Source organism: Molothrus aeneus, chromosome 6 (assembly GCF_037042795.1).
Source record: "Molothrus aeneus isolate 106 chromosome 6, BPBGC_Maene_1.0, whole genome shotgun sequence".
NCBI lineage: Eukaryota > Metazoa > Chordata > Aves > Passeriformes > Icteridae > Molothrus > Molothrus aeneus.
This window is the reverse complement of record NC_089651.1, coordinates 27,756,650-27,780,120: the sequence shown is the minus strand read 5'-3', so window position 1 is coordinate 27,780,120 and position 23,471 is coordinate 27,756,650. Positions and strand designations below refer to the sequence as shown.

Sequence of the window (23,471 nt, the reverse complement as noted above, 5' to 3'; positions counted from 1 at the left end):
ATGGCTTTGTCAAATGATGGCTTTGTCACTGGGCAGTTAAACAGGCAGTACTCAACACTTCACAAACCATTACCTTGACTTTGTCACCATCTGTAATGTCATTGTCTATACAGCCATGAAAGTGGCACTGTCAGTCATAATGCAAAAGCAGTAACAGTCTTTAGTTTCTCTAGTGTTTTTTGAAGGCTGCATGAGTGAACTGTAGAAGTAAGGAAAGACACTGGTTTAAAAGCAGAATTAAAGCTCCAAAACAAACTTTCTTGTTAGCTTTTCTCATACATGTGGGCAGGTGATTCCCTACAGCTTTACGAAGTGGTTTGAGTGCTGGAAGGCACACCTCAAATAGGAAGCAGCATGAAACTATCAGCTGTAACATTCCTGTGTTACAAGGGACAGTTGGAGCAAGGATAATACTTGCTCTGTCATGTCCATACCTTTAAACATGTAGTCACTGAAAGGAGTCCTTTAAGATAAAATAATAAAATTCCTCAAGCCTGAGTACCAAATAGACTTAGAATTACTATGTTCACAGTCATCTAGTTCTTGCACTTTTGTCTAGACATGTGTATTGATCCGTGTTTTAGTACAGGAGTGGGTAGATTTCTGGTCAGACCCTGCGCCACTGCTTTGTGTTCTTGCATTTTGTGTTTTACTGCATGAAAGGGAAGAGAAGTTATCCATGAGATCCCCTTTATCATCTAGGTCTCAAGTGGAGAGGACCCCGTGGGCTATGGCAGTGTGGCAGTCTCCCATAATCCCTGGGTACAGGAGCACAGCAGCATTTAAGCTGATCCCTTTATAGCCTCTGGCCTCTGTGCTTCTCTTTCTTCCCCTGCAGGAAGTGGTTAGGTGGAAAAGGGACTCTGGGCCCTATTGTCACTTACATGGTTGTTCTTATTCTAGAAGAATTACATTGAATAACATATGGGTGTATTTATGGCCAAATCTCCAGTTCTGAAAACTCCCAGCTCCTTTTTAGAGCTGATCTGGAGAAGACTGACATTGCTTCCAAGCTGTGCTTTGCTGTGTTCACCTGAAACAAGCACCATTTCTGCCAAAAGGTTCTTACTCCTCAGTTAAGTGTTGGCAACTCAAAACCAACTGCTAATTCCTTATGGTTCCTGGTATAGCTGTAAATGTTTTCCCATTGTTCAGCCTAGTGTGTGCAAGGTACAGTGCATAATTCCATTGGAAAGTCTCTAAAATAATGTATTCCCTACCTAGAATCTTTCCAGACGTTTGCTTCCTAGTGTGCATTTGGTCCTTAGTCCTAACAGCCTTAACTCCACATCCACAAAGTCAGAGCAGGATTTTGCAGAGACTACTTAGAACTGTAGAATGTGAACAGCATACAATTTGGAGATGGAGAAACTTCTTTTTCTGTTGGTTCTTATGTAGACCAGAGGCTGTTCTCCCAGAAGAACTGCACAGTGCAGAAGCTGTGCCTTCCTCCCTCAGGCTCTCCTATGAGGATGTCTGGCCTCACCTTGGTGGCAGTGCCCTGAGGGGGTCATCCATCAGCTGGGAACTGGAAGATCTCATCTGTGTAACAGCGGTGTTCTGCTTGGTGCTGATACCTCTAAACCTCAAGCAGGACTAATGGGAAGAAAATGGTACAGGCAGACCAGCTGCCAGATGGAAAATTATTTGCTGCAATGCTGCAGTGGCACAGAAAGAAGAAATGGCCAGCTACTTTTGGATTGACTGTTTTTTTTATATGAGAAACATATTTGTAATCTGCCTCCTCGATAAAATGATATGATGAGAATAAAAGGTGGTTTATGAATTCTATTCCTATGCCGAATTTTATGTGATATTTTGAAATTGCTCATTTGTTTTAAAGAACTAGAAAATGGTTTAGAGTTATTTGAGGGGATTATGCAGGAGGAATCCAGCAACTACCTAGCAAAATAATTACACCATTCAGTTGTAAAGGAATTAAAAACTTCTAAACCCTGCTCCTCTCCCATCTTAGGAATAAAAATGGAATGGTAGAGTTTGGTCTTCTATAAATTCAGAAGTGCTTATTTCTGCTTCAGGCTTGTGTGAACCTGAACTAATCCCAATAAAACCAACAGGATTTGATCAAAAAGAAATAGGAATCATATGCTTCTAAATGAGAACCTATGACATTTAATCAATGCAGGGACCATGGACATGGAATGTTTATGGTATGTAATGGAGCAAGGGTAGAACATCCACCCACAAGTGGGCAGCTGAGGCTGCTCGATATGGTCAGTGCTGCAGGGCTCAGTACAGCAGGACACAGTGCCACAGGTTCATGCACAGCTGACTTCAGGTAAAAATCCTAGAAATCTCAGTGCAGAATGCCCCCAGGTATCCCTGTATCCGCTTGGTGCATGTGTCCTGAGTTTCAGCTTACCTATGCTGATGCAAGTTTAGAGTACTTTGGTGTAAGTCAATGAAATACTAGTGATGTGCCATGAATATGGCAGAATAATTTCTACTGTTTCAGCACTATTTGAAAACTTCTAATGAGAATGGTGCATATTGTGTGAGGAACTTGCTCTGCTAGGTACTATTTTTTAAAATTTTGAGCTCTAGAAGAAAAATACATCAATTCAAAGCACAGTAACTCAGATAAAAATATGTTTTTTAATATGGCGGCTGTGTTTGGAAAAAATTTCCATAGCTGTGCAAGTTTCCCTACAAAATCCAAACAGAAAAACATTGATGGAAAATTTTCTCTGAAAGTGCATTTGTGAGAAGATATGGCTTTGATCAAAGAAACTTTCCTCTGCTAAGGGGTGACAGTAGTAAAAAGAATGACCTACTTTCAGCAACTCAGAAGAAAAAGCCTTAATGTCAGCTGTCCCCAAGAGATGTGATCTTGGAGCTTTGACAGGAATTCTTACAAGCACACTCTCTCCAGAAAGTAAGAAAACCTGGATGTTTCTGTTACAGGTTTCAATGTTGTCAGACTTTAAAAAAATGTTCTCTGCTCTCCTGGACTCTGCTTAGCTGACAGTTCTGACTTTTTTCTTTTCAGAACAAGTGCCTGGATTATCTACACAGACAAAAGAAAAAAAATCTTACGCTGTTGTATTAGCTCTTTGTACCCCCCATGGAAAACCACCTGGTTTTAATCAGGATATGAGCAAAAGTCAGGTATTCATAAGATCTCTATTCCCCATACTCTCTCATATGAGTGAATGGAAAGGGACTGGAGAATAGCATAAACTTACCATCAACCATGAAAATCCTCTAAGCTAATTTGATAAATTAATCCTGTGTTTTCTAGGAATTTCATCCCTGGTCTTAACTTTGATTTATCCATGCAAACCTTATAACAGTTTGTATGAGAGTGCTAATAAACAGTCTAGAACAACTCTATCCAATGTGTATTTTACACTGTGTCTGGTTTTGGTGGGATTTTTTTTTTCTTTAAAACTAAAATTATCATGTGACAAGTTGGCTGGCAATTTAGGAAATAACTGGATAGTTAAACAATGTTGGCATTGAAGTCTTGCTCTTAAAGTTTTAGATTGCTGCGAAAATGATGGACTATTGTTATTGTTTTCTAAGCTCCAGTAGGTTCATATGGGCATGGAAATACTTTTCCATGAAGAGAGAAAGATGCCCTTCCTACATGGAAACAGAGCACAGGAAGAGAAAAACCATGAGGGTTACTTCAAAGCAGTTTTCTTTCCTGGTTTCTTCTGTAGAGAGTGGTGGGCGATAAGTAGTAGTGGCCTGTTCATTTGTTGGTTTGTTTTTAACATTTGGGGATTCCTGGTCTGATACTCTGAATGATAAATTAATTACCAGGATCATCTGGCAAGTTGTCAGCACACTAACTACTTCCAGTGCATATCTGAGTTGCAGAAAGGGAAGACTACTGGGAAATGACAGGAAAATGTGAGCAAATACCAAGCATATATTACATTATAGAGTATGGCTATACCTGAAGTCATACAGCTCAAGTAATCTTAGCGGTTGCTACTGAGTGTAGTGTATGGTCTGTCTTATTCTAATGTGTGTTACAATTATGATGTTGTAGATAGAGCTCATTGCAATCCTAATGTCAGAGAAAGAACACTCAAATTAGGTTAAATTGAGTGATGGCCAAGCTGTAATCACCACTGAGGTAAAGCCAGGTTGCAGTGTCATGAGTAACATACCAAAAATTGCTACAATGTCCAAATTCTTCTCTAAGCCTGTACAGCACTGCAAAATCCTAACTAAAGCATTAGCTTTAGGTTTTCATTAGTAATAGCTAAATATTTATTCTTAGGTGAATTGTACTGACAAGACACAGAGTTTGTGCTTCCTAATGCTTCCTGTATCTTTTTGTAATATGCCTGGTAGGCAGGCACATACACCAAGAGAAGAGTTAACAGATGCTGTGGGTTCTGGAGAAATGCATTTATTGTGAAGTCCTTCTTTACTGTAATTACAGCTAGGATGACAGTCTCCAGGAAGATATTAAATTGGGTCAACAGCTAAAAAGGCTTGAGGAGAGACATTGATGACAGTCAAGTGGTACATATACAGGAAATAAATGGCAGTGTGGTGCTGGGTGCAGTAGGCTTCTAAATGTTGTAAGTGTGCCATTAACATGTAAGTAATAATACATTAGAGAAAATAGGGTTATCATGAGATGATGAATAATTCTCAGATGCCTTAACAGGCATTAAACTCAGAAGACTGCTTCTAATCCTATGGGATTGATTAGTTTGTAGTAGCTGTATTCCCTGGTATCATCTTGTACAGTACATATTATAAAATATCTTAGTTATTACTTGAAAAAGCTCTGCAGCTGAGTGCTGTTATCACTAAAAGACTGCTGGTACAAGCTTTTCAGACATTTGCTTCTCTTCCCATCACCCTGCTAGGATCTTACAGAGCCAAGCTGAATCTTGATCTATGGTTAAAAAGTAAACAAAAATCCTGTGCCAGGTATTCACATTCATGTGTGGGGCAGAGCAAGGCTGTTGCTTCAGATTCATATTGCACAGTAATTGTGGGACCAGAGTTACTGAAATATGTTGAAGTTTTTGACTGGAGTTAAAATAGATTGACAAGTAATCTATTTTAAAGGTGAGGAAGAGTCACCTGCCTTGGGGCTGCCTTTCAGAGAAAGAAGATAAGATTTTTGTGAGAAGTAGAAATTTGGAGGAGCCAAGGCAGATAGGGTCCCGCCAGATAAGTCACTGGGACTGAGCACTGTTTGCTTGTCAGAGATCAAAAAATTTAAGTGCTCTGCATTTACAGGCAGTTTGCCTCCCATGTGACACGTGGAGCAAAAGAAGTCTCAGCAGCTCTGTTAATGTGTTTGAGTGTTTTTCTGGGCTGATGGTTTAGTACCTGGGCCCACACCACACCTCCAGCACTTACCGACCTTTACCTTGTTGAGAGCCTGGCCTCTCACCTTTATTCCCAGGCTGTCTGCAGCCTTGCCTGAAGCCATGGGGTGGTGGGATCCCAGGGCAGCCTTTACCTTCTTTGCCTGTTCCTGCCACACTCCAACCATACTCTTTTCATTTGATTACTTCCCAGTGAGATCTTTTTCTTCTGTTTACTGCTGATGTGTGTTTGGGGCTCATTAATAAATGTGAATTTTCCATATCAGTAGAAAAGGTCTGTAAGTGACCTTGGAGAATAATATAGATCAGGGAGGAGCATGCTGTGCAGAACAGCTTGGGCCTCTGCTGCACTTTTCCCTGCACTTCCCCCCATGGTTTATTTTTATTTAGGTTCATCAGTTAAAGGATGATGATAATGTATATCCTCATACCTTTCCGATGCCTCCTGCAGCATCTGAAACTGCAGGTTTTGCAAATGCTGCAGTCATCGTGAATGACTTGGAGAGGCGAGGGTTATTTACACTGTTTGAATAAGCCCAGTGACACAGATTCTGTTCCATGTAAGTTGCATTTGATTTTATTCATGGAAATGTGGCTAAGGGCTCCAAGTCAGACACAGTGTAGGCAGCCTATGTGGAAGGTTTCCTTCATAGCCCTGGCAATGCATCTTAATCCTGATTTTTAGAAATTTCCTGTGCAATTTCAGCCTTGAACTTCCTCCCTATCCTGGCCATTACCAGGCATGTAAACAGGCATACATGTACATGGCTCTGGCAGTGTGCCTCCCTTGTGCCACACTTTTATTCCAGCCCAGGCTTCCAAATTGATCTGCCAACATAATTTGGATCTGATCTGCAGCACAGCTTTTTGTTGCTCATAAACCACAGCTGATGTTACCTCAGCTGATGTTCAAGTCTGCAGTACTGTGGCAGAGGGCACTATGTAGATTAATGTAGAGAGGAAAAGGGTTTTATTAGAATAAATTAGCTTAAATATACACTGATTTCTTAAAGTCATAATAAAATTTTAATCAGGAATGACATGACGCTACTCTTGGGGTAAGAGGTGCCCAGAAAAAATGCAGTGCTGAAATTTATGCTGATAACAAAATGAAGCAGGGTGACCCTCCTTAAACTGTGTGCTCACATGTTTGATCTGTTACTTATGATCAGTGACTGTGGCACAGAAAATTGAGAAGAGTAACATTGATATCTACAGTGATCAACAATCAGTGATCAAAAAAGTGCCAAGGACAGAGAAAGTGCTGCTGAATAATGGGTAAAATTGGTGTGATTTTGGTTTTTTGCTCTGAAACCTTGAGAAATCACTGCTATGTACATATGCATGGTTCAGTTCTTGTAACTGAAGGACAGAAGAAATCCTGGTAGAACCAGCTGGCTTTCACCTGCATTGTGAAAGGAAGCATGAGCTGGCTTTGAGCTTTCCAGGTCTTGTTTGAGAGACACTGGGTAAAATTCTAGCAGAGAACAAGAAATTGATTTTTATTTTGTTTGCTCTGGTGTACTGAATATTGCCAGTAGCAATAGATTCAGCAAATACGCTTTCTTAGGTCACTGTGGCCACAGGAGGTTGAGTGTTTTTAAAATTGTCTTGTATTTTCATGCAAGTGTGTATAGAGCTTCAAAGGTACTTCTTTCACTCTACAATTTTCCATTAAGTTTTTAAATAGTTAAAATATATGCTATTGTCAAATGAACCAGAGTTTGACAGCAACCTCTGTTTTAGTGTACTCTTCAATAGTTTGAGGTATCTTTTAAAATAAGCATGCAGTTTTCAGATGCTGCTTTGAATGAAGAAGTGACTGTTATCTAGGCGTTGAATAAATAAAGTGTTGAAGATAGTATAATGCCTATGTAACTACTTCCTTTACTCTCAGTGTTAAAATGAACACTTAAAGTAAGAAAACCAAAACTCTAAACTGTTTAGAGTGGGAAGAAGCTGACAGGTATGAGTAGTGACAATGAAAATAAAAACAAAAACAAAATACAGAACAGAATACAGCACTTTTTTCATCATCTGAGCTGTCAGGGAAGAGATGTGACCAGCAGTCTTGCTCTAATCAGATAAGAAGTCGCTTCTCAGAACACTGTCATAGACTCTGCTGCCAGATCTTTGCCAAAGGCAGTTCATACATTCCCCACAAAATGCACAGCTAAAGAAAATGAGCAATCCTCTGAAATGGGTGTTCCAAGGCAAAGACTTGATTTTTGCTAATACAGGCTTTTTTTGATGAACTGAACATATTGCTCAATTAAAGACTTGTACTTGAGAAAATTGCTGAAGTTGTGTAGCTCAAAGTTCAGGTGGCTGGAGGCTCTAAAGGAGGCTGAGACACTGAGAACAGCAAGGCATTTGGGTTTTTTCCAATCACTGCGCAGAAGAGATGTGCCCTCTGTGATACAAGAAGATCCCAGAGATGCGCCATAGTTTTGTTTCTGTGAGTCTACTCTCAGCTGATAGGCTTTGTCTGGAGGGAGAAGAAAGTGAAGGGTCCCACAGTGCAAACACACTTGCTCTACTTCAATCTACTTAGTCTTCTGAGGCTTTCAAGTTACTAAATTTGTGGGTTATGCCACTTTGGAACCAAAGTTACCTGACGACTGTGCCTCACTGCTTAGATGCTGGTGTTTCCAGAGTCACCTGCACAACACGAGGGATGCTGACAGCCACACCTGCCACACTCTGACTGCAGAGGGATCACAGCTGGAAAAGAGGAGAGGTAGAGGTTTTAGCAGGTGAACAGGTATCTTTCTCTAAAACACCACTGCAGTGCTAGAGGTCATGTGGAGGGATAGAATGTAAGAAAATAAAGATAGTGCAGAAGGTAGTCTCACACCTGAGGAGTTGCAGCTGTACTAATTCCCAAAGTTTAGGAACAGGCCTGCCCTTAATAGGCCTTAGCTGTGTCCAATAAGAAGACTAGTGCTACAAAAGAGTGGGTTAGCTGGATGAGGAGAGAGTTGGACTTTGTTGGTTGTGCTGTGAAAAGAGTTTGAGTTTGTTGTCTGTACTGGGAAGAAGGAGTCAGTGCTGCGAGGAGCTGCTCATGAGAAATCACTGAGAACGTATGAACTTTTGCAATAAGACGACAACAAGGTCAGATCTAGAGAAGGCAGAAAAGATGAATGAACAAAAATTCTGTCTGCAAGTGTCCACTGCACATCTCACACCCTCCCCATGCCGTAGCCTGAGCTTGAAGGGAACCTTGCTAGAGTGGCTTTGGGTGTTATTACTCTGGGTGTTACCCTCTGCACGAGAGACTGGAAAGAGCTTGTGGTCTCAGCCTTAGCTGTACCTCTTCAGAGCCCAGTGTAATAGATTAAAGCTATTCTGAAGTGGTGTTTGCACAAAGACATAAGAATATAATCTGCAGTCTGATCTGCTTCTGCAGACTTTTCTGGGGGGAATTTGCAAATCCTATCATGCACACAGCTGAGGGCACTGATATCCTAAACTTTTTGCCAGTGAGCATTTCCAGCCTCTTAAAAAGAAAAACATTCGTTTCTGGATAAGGACAAGGCAGACCCTGTAGTAAACCCCATGGACCTGGGAAAGGCACCATGGAGGATCTGAACAATAGGAATGCTGACACAGCAGCAAATAAGTTCCTGTCTCCTTGACAGCAGCCCCATGCTATCTGCAAATGTTCCTCTTTGCTCAGGGAAGATCATGAGCTTGGAAGCACTGAGCAGCTGCTCAGCATGGTGGGATGGAGACAGGGCAAGGCAATGCAACAGCTTTGCCTTTGCCCCAGAGTGCTATGGCCAGGGCAGCCTGCCTCTTTCAGCTGGGACAGTCTTTGCAAGAGAAATGCCATTTCTTAATTTCTTGGAAGAGCCTGTCAAAGGAGCTATGGAGAGCAGAGCTGCACAGAGGCTTGGCCAGGCACCCTGCAAGAAGCTGCTGCAGTGGTAGCATGGCCCCTTGGAGGGCTCCAGGTTTCCTCACTGTTGCTGTCTCCAGAGTGCTCCTGTGAAAGGCTGATTGCCTGAGCAGCTGCACCTCATGCCCTCTTAGGTAACAGCATGTACAAAAGGTATTTAGTTTTATTAGCTAAGATAGTTGCTGCTAATTAAAGATGGTAAAAAGCTTTCAAATTACGTGCAAATTGAATTTTCCTTTTAAAGCCTATAATGGAGGTGTGTTGCTAATTAAAGATACTTAGCTTGGCTGTGCAAGAATCATTTTATGTGCCTTGTCTGTGCAAGAAGCTGCATCCATTTTCATTACCTGTCCAACATGCATGGATGGTGAGTCAAACTTGATTCATCTGCATTAATGCATGCTGCAGGTTCAAACAGGACTGAGGAGGCACAGCCTGTCCCCAGGGACCCAGTGTGCCTGTGGCAAGAACTGGGGTCTTAATAAAGCCTCTGATTTGGCCTTATTATTACGCAGGGCAATATAGCCTGGGGTGCCAGTCCCCAGGGAGACAGGGTGCCCGAAGGCTAAGCTAGATTAGGCCGGTTGCTGCGAGCCAAACCCCATAGTAAAGCTTGGTGGCTATCAGCTCTTATAGTGATTGCCAAGCTCTTAGGATTTCAGCTCGTGCTTGCTAGGTAAGTTTGCCCTTGGCTTGAGGCTGCAGCAGACGGCAGAGAGAGGAGAAGGAGAGGCGCTGGCTGGTTCCACAGAGATGGCTTTATTGGGGAGGTCTGTGAAGGGTCCCAGCGACAGGTCTTCTTCTGTCGAATGGGCTAAAGTATGCTTCTTTCACAGGGTTTGGGGGGATCCAGATTTGACCAATGGTAAGGGTTAAAGTAACATAGCCTTATAGGGTTACAGAGATAGGCTATGGGGCAGGGGGTCAGGGAGACAGGAACTTATTTGCTGCTGTGTCAGCATTCCTATTGTTCAGATCCTCCATGGTGCCTTTCCCAGGTCCATGGGGTTTACTACAGGGTCTGCCTTGTCCTTATCCAGAAACGAATGTTTTTCTTTTTAAGAGGCTGGAAATGCTCACTGGCAAAATGCTACCAGTCTTGGGGAGCTGCTGGAATGGTGGTGGCCTTTCCCCCTCCTTGAGGCTGGCTGAGGCAAGGAAAGGGCAGGGATAGTGAAAGGCTTCAGGGCTTGCTCCAGCTTTTACCTGTTTGAGTGATATTTGGGCATTCAATTTTAATTGTGTTGGGGAAGCACCTTTAAAACCAAGAGAAGATGAGGAAGTGATTCTTCTGTTCATGTCTGATTGCTGTCTGTGACTTGAAGCAAACAATATGTTTAATTCCCTGGTTTATGTCTGAGTCAGGGAGGCTCTCCATCTTCCTGGGGTTTGCTCTTCTGTAACTCTTCACCCAGCTGTGAAGGTCACTGAACTGTTGCCAGACAGGTAAGGAATAGGTTTGTAAGGCTGCTTTTCTCTTCCAAAATATAGTCTGATATTCACTGCTCATTCCATTAATTTAGAGCAAAAATCAAAGGTTCGTGTCAATTGCAATTAGAAATGTCCCTGGACTAAGTTTTAGCCTCCCAGAGCTAATAGTAATAGCAGTTAGTGTTATATTAATAGCTTGCTTATGCCTTGGTGATGATAAGACCTAATTCATAAATGCAATTTTGTCTAATACAGGCATTAAAAGTTTGTAAGAAACAGCATCCTCTAACATGCAGTCACAAGTTATTTTAAAAATTGTGCAGACAGATAAAGCTGAAAAGACAGAACATACTTTTCCTAAATTTCTATTTTAAAAGAGAAAAACATCCAAGCCATGTGTTTCTACAGTTCCTTGAGAACCTTATTGAGAAAAATAAAAACTTGTAGAAGGGCTGCCACTGGTTTAAGAGGCCTGATTGACCCGAGAGAGTGTAAGAAAATGGAGCATGAGATTGATCCCTCAGCAGCATGCTTTAAGAGACAGCATCTCAAGTCCAGCTGCTGCTGGCACAGCCCCATTGGATTGGCTGTGGAGGGCAAAGCAGGCCATGGCGGGGGAGCTGGCAGAGGAGCTGTGGCTCTATCCCCACTTGACCTCAGCTGCTGAGGCTGGTTGGTTGAATAAACTGCAGGAAAGAGAGAGAGTTCTCATTTTGCTTTCCACAGGAGGAAATTATGATAAAGAATTAGCAGATAAAGCAACAGCAACAAGGATAGGAATACAAGTATAGGAGGCCAGGTGCAGGCTTTGGAATATATTGTCCCAAATTTGTGATGTAAAGTCTCTTCCAGCATCTCACTGCTCACCTCTGCCTATATCTACATCCACTGATGAGGTGTCTCACCTCAAAGAAGGTGAGAGAGGGATATTTTATGCTAGTTTAGTTTTCAGTTCCTAGAGGTCTCAATCTATAAAGACAGGCTTTTTTGATATTTCCATTTAGGACAGAGCTATATAGCAGCAAACCCCTGTTCATGCATACATTACTAAAAAAATTGTTTTGAGCTCAGCAACTGGGGCATGCCAGAAGTTGCCTTTAGCATCATTCAGATGAAGCAAATGCACCAGCATTTTTACATGTAGCATTTTTGAATGACTGAAACATCATTAGTTTTAAATAATACGAGAGATCTGAGGAAGGCTGTAGTAAAGAAAAACCCAACAGCAATTGAGAATAATACTACTTGTGGATAATTCATTTTTGTACTTCCTTGTGCAGAGCATATAGCAATTGTTGTTGCTCAAAGACTTTTATCAGCCAAAGCATAGCTGTTGGCAGTGGCAACCAGTCTATTTCAGTGGATTGGCATGAATGTATTCCTCCCTCCTACTCATCACAGAGCCTTTTAACTGATCTTTTCAGCTAGGTAATACTCAGCATACTGTAAATATCTACTCAATACTTTGTCAGTATTTTCTCAATAAATTGATGCAGAAGTGACCTGAAATTTTCTATATACCTAAGACTGACATATGTAGGAACAGTGCTATGAGGAGTGAACAAACTGTGCACACAACTTCAGTGGTATGAGTTATTACCCTTTCATAGAAATGCTCATAAACACTAATGAAATGCAAACTTTTCAATGAAAATTATCAGAAAATACTTGGAGCTGTGAATGTAAAAATTTATGGAAAAACTGAGATTGTTATCATCAAGAGGAGTTTTTTAATAATAAAGGAATAACAAATTAAAATATGGTATTTTATGGAGAAAAACTTCATGGCCCAATGCCTGTTGAAACTCCCATGAACATGAAAACCCTCTCAGAATTAGAACCACTGAAAGATACTATATGGTAACTGAGCAGTTTAATTTCTAATAACAGGGAGGAGCTGTTGGAGATGTCACAAATTTAGTGTCTCTTGTTCTTAAATCTGCCACATGAAAAGGTGGTGTGAAAACTGATGGTGAATGTGGGGCACATACCTGTGTTTGTACTGTGTGAATGGGTATGTCAGCAGATACTGAGTAAAACTGCAAATATGGATTCCTGCAGTGTTTGAAGACTCTGGTACAGTTCCCTTAATGATAAGCCAACATTAACTTGGAGGTACTCAGTGGCACTTACCTATTAAGGTAATAGTTCCTTTTTCATTTCTGATTAAGGTATGAAGCATGTATTGTTCATATTGTAACTTTTGCTATTCTCTGAAGTTGAGGAAAAGCTTCCTGTGAGTTTCTCAACAGGCAACGAAATGCATTTTAAATAATGAATTCTGGGCTGTTTGTCTTTCTGTCCAAGAATTTGCCCTCCTCTGCACCCCAAAGTTTTATAAGCAGCTGTCTTCCAACTCTGCGCACTACAATCAAGTAGAGTTTTTCCTGTGTCCTGATTCACAGCCAGATGTGTTGGAACCTTGGTAAGGGCAGCAGGCTCTGAAGCAGAGGCAAGAACAAACATCCCTGAACTCGGGTGGAGGCTTGTAACTGGTGCTGGTCTTAAACTGGGTGCACTGTAGACTGCTGAGAAAGGAAAGGTATGTTAGGTAGTCTGGTAAAAAACAGAGTAACAGAAACACAGCTTCTCTCAGGTTTGCCTTCTCCAAGTTGGCTGCAAGTTTTAGCAAGAGTTGTTCCCATATATCTGGGTTGTACATAAGGTCTCTCTTGTGTGCGTGTGTTGTCTGAGGGCAAATAGGTGTTGGGTGCTCAGTGCAGGAATTCCTATAGCCCTGGTATTCACATGAGGGATGAAATCTCTCTGATATATAGCCACTTGTTTTTGTAGAACTGTAATTGTAGAATTTTGTAGAATTGTAATTGTATTTGATATCTCCTGTCCCCACCAAATGTGGGTGTGACAGTGGGTTCAAAAGCTGTACAAACAGTGAGTTTCAGATGAAGCATCAAATATATAGAGCAGGACTAAATAAGCAGCATTTTTTGGAGCCCTCTCCCTCCTGAGCATGTTTGGTACTTCCCAGAGAGCTCTCCAAGCTTGGGACTAGTGAGTGACACATTGTCCTATTTCCAGAGGAACAGGTGTGTGGTGGGGGGAGCAGGATGACAAAGGAGATGAGGACACTGAGGCACTTGAAGGTAAATATGCAGCAAGGTGGGAAGTAACCTCCTCTGAAGTCCAGAGACCAGTAAAGAGGAGCTGCATGTTCTGAAGTAAGAGAATTCCTCTCTTACTACATCTGGAAAGCAAAGGCAAAATGCTTGTGACAGTCACTTGTTGCTAATAACAGGGTAATGGGAAGGACAGAAATCTAAACAAGATGGGAAATAACTAATACCAGGAAGATGAGCATTAAGCCCTCAGGGTGACCTGAAATTCAGAGGCAGTGATTGAGTGACACAAATCTTTGCGTCCAGGTATATTGAAGTTGATATTATATTGAAAAGGCAGTTACTGACTCCTTGGATTCAGGATAGCTGCAGAAGTGACCAGCCAAATGATACATGGAATTTAGTGGCAAATATTTTGTCTGAGTAAGGACTATGAGCAGAGAATAGAGATCTATGATTATTTTGTTTTTTGTTTATTTTACAGTATTAGTTGCCTGACCCGAACACCTGTCAGTAGCCTATATATCAGATGCCTAATTCTGATAAGAGTGTTAAATGGAGAAAGCAGTCAGACCTCTCTGATTATGAATTTGATTCCTGAATGTGAATGGAGGCAATTGGTGTTGAATTTCTGGTAGAGACCAACCCATCTCAGCAAGCATTTTGGAGAGCTGCTCAGGTTTGGAGGTTTGGGATGCAGTGTCTAGCATAAGCCCTTTCCAGCAGCTCATTTATGTACTGGAAGACACCAGTAAATACCTGCTGGCCATGCTCACATTAACAGCCTTGAACAGTCTCAAGAACGCCAGCTTGGAAATCACCATGCAGTGTGCAGTCCCTTTGCCTTCCATCTGGCTCTTCAGCCATGAATTATGGATGGCCTCCCGCCCTCCCCTCCCGCCCTGTTCCCGCAGAGCTCCTGTGCACTGCTGAGCTGGAGCAGCTGCACGGGCCAGCATGGAGCCGGAGCTGCTGATCTCCGGGCTGTCGGGTCTTGTTTCTTTTCATGCATACTTCCTAGCACTAATAGGGACCACTTGATATTGGTACAAAACTGAAGAGGGCTTGCAGAGAATCTTTCTTTTTTTTTAAACTTTATCCAGTTATTCAGCCATTACTAATTTTCTTATGAATGTCTTACCGGTGGGTGAGAAACACAGGGCTGTGTCTTGCTGAGCTGACTCCAGGTATAAGGACTCTGTTGCCCTACCACCCTGGTTAAATAACAGATTTATGAAGTCTTGTGTTTCCTGCCTTTGTGCTTCAGACAGCAAGTGCTGTGAGACATCTTAGATGGAGGAGAAGTGTCTAATTCCTGTTGATTTTTTATTAGTGTTGCTTTTATTTGCCTTTTTTTTTTTTAATGAAGTTGTTGGCATTAAGTACCAAATCCTGCTCACTCACTTTGACTTATGGTAAAGTAAGTAGTGAAAAAAATCTGTCAACACTACTTATTTCAGAGGATTTATTTACTTTCTTAGTTAGTCTCTTTTATGTAGAACATAAAACATCACTTCTGAAAGAGTGCTCTGTATTAAAAATTGTGAAGAGAAGTAGTTCACAGTATACCCTTTGCATTTAGTTTTTCTTGTAAAAACATGAATAGACCCAGCATTCAGCTGTGGTTGAATAAAGAAATTTCAGTTGACTTATGCTCATTCATATTTGGAGTTTGATTCTTTTACAGTGTATGTGTGCATACATGCATATATTTCCCATCAGCCAAGCATGAGAATAATGTGCATCTGTCCTTAGAGAAGCATTTTACTTCAAATAAGTCTTCTTGGCTTTTTGTGAGTTGCAGGGTTCATGTATTAATAGAAGGATCCACATTTCATCTTTCCATCTTAACAAAAACGTGACATTATGTCAGAGCAAGAAACTGCTTGTAGTAGAAATAAAGTGGCAAGAGAGGAGAGTAACTGAATTGCTCTGAAGTGTTACTGAAACTTACTGAAAAGCTCATTACTCAATCTACCTGAAAAACATAATAACTTTTTGGCTTCAGGGGCTGGTCAAAATGAAAAATGTTCATCAAACCAAGGTTGTAGCTTAAACATCTTTATCTGCTCTCTGTTAGCAGGTTAGGAACAAAGTGCCCCATCTCTTTGTAGTGTTCAGCTAATTTAAGGGACAGACACTAAAAAAAAAATAAAAGAAGGTTTTGCTTATTTATTTGTGCCCATCTCCTCTGCTAATAGACAAGGACTGATAGCATCATAAGGTTCATGAATCCAGAAGCAGAGTGTACAGCAGCACTGACCTCAGAGCCTAGCCATGGTTTTTTCTGCTGCCTGATGTTGGACACAGGCAGCCCTAGTCAATTCTCTTTCCCTGTGACTGATGGTGGAGTGGCTGCACCTTTGGTGCTGCAGGAGTGTTTTTTCCACCTACCATTTCCTGTCACAGCACCATCTTCTACCTCAGAGCTGCACTCCAGGAGGGAGCAGTTATCCACTGCAGCATGGGTGTGAGTGACCACATTTGGCTTTCAGTTTGAAAGCACTCATGGTTACTGTGCTCCTCTCCTTCCCCAGGAAAGGTTTCAGATAGAAGGCTCCTGAGCTGTTTATCTAGCTTTCATGTGTGGAAAATGAAGGAAAGTGAAATGTGGCACTGTATTTCAATGCAAGCAGCACTTAGCCCTTAAGTGCTGTATGTCCTCAAGTCCTTGGACAACTGCACAAATGAAGGGGGGAGGTAGTGGGACCTTAGGGGCAGAATCTGGCAGTTGGATGGAAGATCAAATCAGGTTGGATAAGGGGTACAACAGGTTGCTGAGGAGGGAGGAACATAAAGGAAAAAATATTCTGAAGTAAGTTTCTTGAGTTCTTTTGTTGTTGGTTTTTTTCCTTGCTATGTGAGTTGGGGAAAAAAAAGATACAGAAACCCAACCCACTGCTGCAGAACTACATAGTTTTAGTTGAGGGTAGAATTTATGGTTAAAAATGTATAATTTTTTTGAATCGAGGAAGCACTAAATAAATTTCTTTGTGCAAGTTTCATTCTTATCAATAAGAATAATTATAGTAATTTTCTGTTCTTTTTTTTGATCAACCTGTAGTTGTATTGCTACAAAAAGTTAGTGCACTGAAACATGAATTGCTGGAAAGCATGCTAGGTATTTTTTAATCCTGTTTCAGAGCTACTTTTGTTGTTTTGTAGTTGAACAGAGAAAAAATTTGGGAGATAATACCTTAGAAAAAGGAAATTATAGAATAGGTAGACTTTGATTCTGCCTCAATAGTGAATAAACCAACACTTCAGTGACGTTAACTGATCGGAAGATGATTTTATAGCAAAGTGAAACCCCCTTATATGCTTTTGCTAGTGATTTACCATGAAACACTAGTGTCAGAGTTGGCACTAATAAGATTTAACAGCATAGGGGTACAAGTCAGGCATGCTGACATGTAACTCCTCTGTATCTAAAAGTCAAAGTCATATTTCTGAGGATCCTAAGTGTTTTTATAAAAGCTGGAATGGGAAAACAATTTAAGCATCATAAAACAATGATCCCTGTTTATTTAGTAAGCCATTAAATGTATTTCCCATCTGTGTGTAAAATTACTTTCATTCCATCCTGGAATGGGGAAGGTAAATAATTTTAATGTGATCTGTGATTTATATTGTAATTCTAGGTGCTCAAAATTAATGTTTATGTGTTGTTCTTAGTATGTTACTCTGTTTCAGTGTTTGAATCCATGAGAACTACAACGAAATACCACATCTCTCAGCTGCCATTCTACAACTAAAAAAAAATCAAGTCTTGTAATACAGTTATGTATTCAACAATTCCGTCTTTTGGCATCAAGCATTAACATTAAAAGTGTAGTGAAAAAGACATTCTGGCAAACCACTCTTGTACAGCTGAGATGTATAGGTGTTTAATATTTTTTTCTTTAGTCAAGCAATATTCTACAAGCAAAGTATACTAGTACAGAAGCCATTGGTTGGGGAAGTAAGGTAAAGTCCAAACTGTATTGTAGAACCAGTTGTTCCTGCAAAATGAAATTTAGCATGTTTATGGTGTTATTACCTGTGCTAGATGTTTTCCTTCCACACCATGAAAAGAGATCTAATTGAACACAAAATCCATGAGAAAACTTACGTGTGTCATGCAAAAGATTTACTATTTATGTTCTAGAGTGAATGCTTTCTTCGTTTGAAAGGAAGGAAATCCACCCATGGGTAGATACAGACATCATATGACAGTGATATAAAAAAGGGTAAGAGCAGCTGTTTCATATTCTGGAGGCAGCTCACTCTCCCTCATTTGCTGTATTCATGTGTTGGAACAGCCACCAAGCTGCAGCCACAGGATGCAGTGTCTGCTTTTTGTTCTGTCCTGTCCTTTCCCAGTGAATAAAACAGCAAGTTGGCATTACAGGGCCAAAGATGGCCTTTTGTGTTGTCTGCTGGCAGGAGAGGAAGGCCAGAGTGCCTTGTGCTCTTGCTGGGCAATTCTGTGTTGTGAGCTGTGTCTTCAGTTGTCTCTTACACAGTGCCCTGGAGAGAAGATGCTATCATAAAGTACCAAAAGGTAAGCAATACCTTTCTTTGTAGAGTTTCTGACTTCCAGTCCCCATGTAGGTCTTCCCTATCCTCCCCTCAAATTAGGAAAAATACTGGTTAGGTGTCAAGAGGTAAAAGACTTTAAAATCAGTGTCTCTGGCAGGGTTCATTTTTAGCCATTTGTGCTCAAGAAAAGTGCATGAGTGTTCTGTAGGGCTGGAACACCTATGATTCTCTTCAGAAAATGTCTGACAAGTATTGTAAAATAGGGGTTAAAACAGCAGAACCTCATTTGTGCATTAGCTGCATTAAATGCCAGAGTTGAATCAAACAGCAGTTTGAGGCTGAGGTTTGAAAAAAAACGGATGTGGCATTGTTTTATTAACTGCCACATGTTTACTGCAATGTGTTCTTTGATTTATTATTAGCAGGAATTTGGAAAGAAAACTTTAGGAGTGGGGAGGAGAAATTGGTATCTCTTTTTATATTAAGAAGGGAAATTATTCTTTTTCTAAGGTGTTATAAAATTTTTTATCTTTAGCAATATCATTACTAAAAAGTTCAGAGCTAACAGCAAGGGAACCACTGAATAAATCATAAAATTGGTGTTGAAGTAAATAACTTCATCCATTGAAGTTATTTACTGTATATATATATATACAGGTGAAGACTGTAATTGAGTTGTGGCAGAGCTCATAACTACTGTTTGATTTGCAACATTTTCTTTGCCAAAGGGAAAGCACCAGTTAATCTTGGCATAATAAATGATAGTTTCAGTGCATGAAAATGTCAACAAGTCCTGTACTGATGATCATGTTATGAATCATGCGCACTTTTAATGTATGCATTCTACTGAGCAATCTGTGAGGTTTGGGTTTTCATTCCAGCAATAGCTGCTATCAAAGTCAAGGACCAAAGCACTTGAGTGGCTCAGTTAAAGAATCTCTCTGAGTCCTATGTTATGCGAACTTTCCCATCAGCATAATTTAGCATATTTGAATAAATGAATTGCCAAATGAAGATAACCTTTGTCAGACAATATGCAATCTGTTTTGATTACTGCTTAGATTTTAAATTTTATCTAATATTTTTCATTTTAGTACTGCTCACTAACACATCAGAGAGTGAAGTAGAGTACTTGAAAAACATTTCTTTGACAATTGCTAACTGCCCAAATATTATCACCTTGCTAAGAGAATTGCATCCATACTTTGCAGCATTTAGCCATGGTGTGGGTGGACAGCAGTGGGACTGCTTTTTGTTTGGAACTCCTTCCCAGAGCTAGTACAGAAAGTCACATAGTGCTAAAATCTTCAACATTGTCTCTTTGTGGGTTGAACCAAGGTGTTTCCTTGGTGTTTCCAACACTTTGTGGTCATAAACCAATTTTTTTTAATAGATGTATTTAAAAGTTATTAAAAAACAATGTGAAGAAAATAGATGGATTTAGATGTATCACAAATAATTAAGTCTACATTCACTCGCTGACAAATCTTCTCAAAGCTTCTACTTTCCCTCTATTCTGAAATTTAAAAAAAATTACATTATCTTTTGTAGTGGTATCTTTTCATCCTGAGTAGAAACTTGGGTGGTTTTTCTTTGTCTTTGCCTTTTTTTCTTGAGTATTTTTTTTTATGTGTAAAAACAATATTAGAAATTACAAGATGACACTATCACAAGGAGAGGAAGAGAAACCAAATACAACCTTTTGACTGTTGTGAATAGGATTTCTTGTCTTTCCTGTAGTTTATGAACTTCTCTGCTTTATATGGTCCACAGCATTTGGGGGCAAGAGGGATGTAGCTTATCTTTATTGTGGTAGGGCACTTTGCAGTGCAAAGAATTAAATGAGGTATGAAATGACCTGTCACACTGAATTATGTGTCACAGTATGACATACACAGAGGAATGCTTGGGAAAAAAAGGTAGAAAAATATTCCTGAAGCCCCACTTTGTTGTTGTTTTGAAGAAAAATGTTTGGTTTTGTGAGCAAGTATATATATTTCTGCCTAATTTATTTTAGGTAAGCCACAGAAACCTTTCGAAGTAGAAAGAAGAGATATGCTGGATAGTTTCCCTCATCGATTCATTTGGAAAGTTAATGGTAGAGATTTGGTACCAGTGCTACAGCTTCCCTGCAAGGAGCAACAAACCCCAACTTTTATGTCTCATACCAGAAATAATTTACAAACTACTTCCTGCATGGCTCCAAGTATCTTCACTACTGTGGGAGAAGTTAGGAACATCCTTATGAAGCTTTGCAAAAAGAACATAAAATGGTAGTGCATTGCATTTTTTATTAAATAATAATATTCTCAAGGTTGTCCTACTTAGTTTCATCTTGTTTTGCCTGCAGTTGATAGTGGTTTGATGAAGCTCAGATTGAATCAAGAAGTCCACAGTGTAAAAGTCTTGTCTTATGATTCATATATCCTCCTTTTCACTACAAATACCTTTCTGTCCTTCCACAAGGATGTGGACACAAATCTTCCTTCAGCTGTGGGGTCTAAATCAAAGTGCAAATTTAGAGCATACAATTTAAAGTAGAAAATAGTCACTTTAAATTGGACTGGGTTTTTTGTTTTCTTCCCCTATATGCAGAATAAGGTCAGGAATGCAGCAGATAATTTTTCCCCCCTTCAACTGCAGAGTTTGCTCCCTGTTAAATATTTATTAGTGGCATAAAAAAATCTATTTTGCTTTTAAAAAGTGTGACCCAGAGAACAACACAGCCTTTCCTGAGTGTTTGAGGTGATACAATGCTCATCATTATTCAGATATTTAAAGAAAGCAGTAACAATGCCAAAACCCTGACTGAGCATCTACCAACTGCATCTTAACTTCTTGTCTGCTTAATATTTATGCATCTGTATTTCATTTCAATAAATAATATATTTAATGAAATACTTCAGAGCAGTTAGGTAACAGTTGCTGCATTTTGTAGCAAAGGGAGAAAACACTCATGAGGAACAATTTGTCTTTTCACCTTTGCTCAGTGTTGCTTTAAGTAATTTTTGCCAGACCCAGGGGTGGCCTTTTGCACCCTGTTGCATTGAAAGGCTCACTGTCACATGCCAGGGATGCTGGAAGAAGGTGGCTGGATAGTTCTTTCCTCCCCTGCCTTGCATTGAAGCAGTCAGGATGGGAGGTGGGCAACTCTGTGATTCCAGCTCCTGAGTAGGATGATGGGACTTGAAAATATTGTCCAATTCCCAGCTTTGGAAAGTGTGGATGTGAGTTCACCTGGAAGGGTTGTGGATTTGGTTTGAAGTGATCTGGGTGCAGTCCTAACCAGGTCTTCACTTTATCAGGATTTGGGGAGCTGCAAGTTCCTGAGTGGTAATAGATTAGTGACCCACTATTGACTGGCATTCTTCTGTCTGGAAGTGCCCTGTATTTCATGCTCCAGAGGAAAGTGAGCTTCCTCTTTGAGGACTGCGTTTATGAATCTTCGGTTCAGCATCACATGGGGAGAGAGGTGCTGTTTTCTCATGCCAGGTCAGGCACAGACCACAGTGTAATACTAAGAAAGCTTCTTATGTGCTGCTTGTAAAGTGGCTTGAATAAGTGTCCTTGAATAATGTTACAAATTGGATACTCAACACAATGGTGCTGGAAGATTTAAGATTTCAGAAGCTTTCTCAATTGTTTTAGAATAAAAAACCCCCAAGGTTCAACATAGTTTTGTCCTGCATGAGAATGATTGATTAACTGATGGCCAGAACTCAAAGTGAAATTCAGGGTGTGGGAGCTGATCCCCAAAAGAAGACCTGGCAAAATCAAAGATGTTGAAACTAAACTTACTTCTGGAATTTGTCAATTCAAGTTGGTTTGTGCAGGGTTATTTAGGATGGCAGCAGAGTCACAGGTTTGCTTCTGAGCATTGCTGAGATTTGGTTAATGTTCTTCCCCCCCGTGCCCTGCCTGCAATGGGTTGGACAAGGGGCCAGCCCGTGTCCCTGTGCGTGGGAGCAGGCTGGGAGGGCTCTGCCAGGTCACCTACAGCATCCTGCCCTTCTGCAAGGGCCCCATGAGGGCTGTGCTAGCACGTCTGCTCTGCTCCTCATTTGTCACTCTATGAGCAGTCTGGAGACCTGCATAGTTTTACATTCAGAGCAGTGATGCAACAGAAGAGAAAATCTCTACTGTTTCCATGGAAGCTTGTGCGTGGGACGCTGGCTGGAGCGAGGCAGTGATGCTGTCAGTCCCTGCAGTCAGTGACTTCAGTAAACCACTTCAAAGGAAAGCATCTACTCCTATGCTCCCCCAAACACCTCTTGTATGGGGGCTATGGTGCATATGTTTCCAGAAGTGCAGCTCTAGATTTCTTGTTATAACTTCACTTCTTCAAATTTCAACCCATGCTGCTGCTTTGTTTTGATTCAGTCTTCTTTCTGCCGATAGTCATTGCAGAGCACTTCAGATTTATCCATTCAAATCTTGCTGAGGGTGGAGTGGTCAGATGCAGTTAGTACTAGGTGACTGGTGACCTGTGAGAAATGGTCTGGGAGGTTCTGTTCTGTCACAAGCTGGCAGATACAAACAGCCCAAATGGTGCCAGCACCAGTGCCTTCCCTTAGCAGCACTGTTTAAAGGACACAGGGACTAACTTCTTCCTTTTTTTCCCCCAAGTGGTGATTCCTTCAATTCAGATGGCACACTGAAAAACGGTGTGTAGATCATTCCATCCTACAGGTTTCTTGGCTGAAATAATCTTTGCATTTATGTGTTTTTCTGTGCATAGATTTGCATAGTTCGTTAAGTTACACAAAAGCCACATCTATTCAATAAATACTGTGTGGCAGAGGTGGTATTTATTTTTTTTAAATGTGACTTTCCTTACACCTCTGTGAAGTCACAAATTCTATGGCCACTTGGTTTCTACTGGGGATTTTTTTTTAAATTCATATTGTCTTTTCATTGGATATTTATGACACTTTCCTACTATTTTAAAAAGCTTAACACTTCTGCTTATGGAACAAAGTAAATATTTACCAAAGTAAATATTTGGTCTATTTTGGAGCCAGGCTTAGAAAGTTTCTAATTAGAGCAGTTGTTCTTTCAATGGTGTAAGATCTCTAAAGCTGATTATGTGCATATATGGGGCATCTTTGCCATAAATTTAGAAAGCATGGGGAAAAAATGCAGTGCTGTTCACAAGACACTTCTGTTATGATGCATAGTGGAAGAGAGGCCCAAGGATGTGCAACTGTAATT

At 40.6% G+C, this 23,471-nt stretch overlaps 1 protein-coding gene across 4 annotated transcripts in view; it reads left to right on the top strand.

Annotated features, from left to right (window-relative positions):
* RGS6 (regulator of G protein signaling 6) overlaps positions 1-23,471 on the top strand; it is a 246,869-nt gene that overhangs the window by 111,622 nt on the left and 111,776 nt on the right. The window contains exon 1 of one of the 4 annotated variants that reach the window (XM_066551384.1): positions 18,267-18,282. The exons of the other annotated variants lie outside the window; for them this stretch is intronic. The gene's annotated coding sequence lies outside the window, so the exon portion shown is untranslated. Of the gene's footprint in view, positions 1-18,266; positions 18,283-23,471 lie in introns of those variants that run through there. 4 annotated transcript variants of the gene reach the window in all.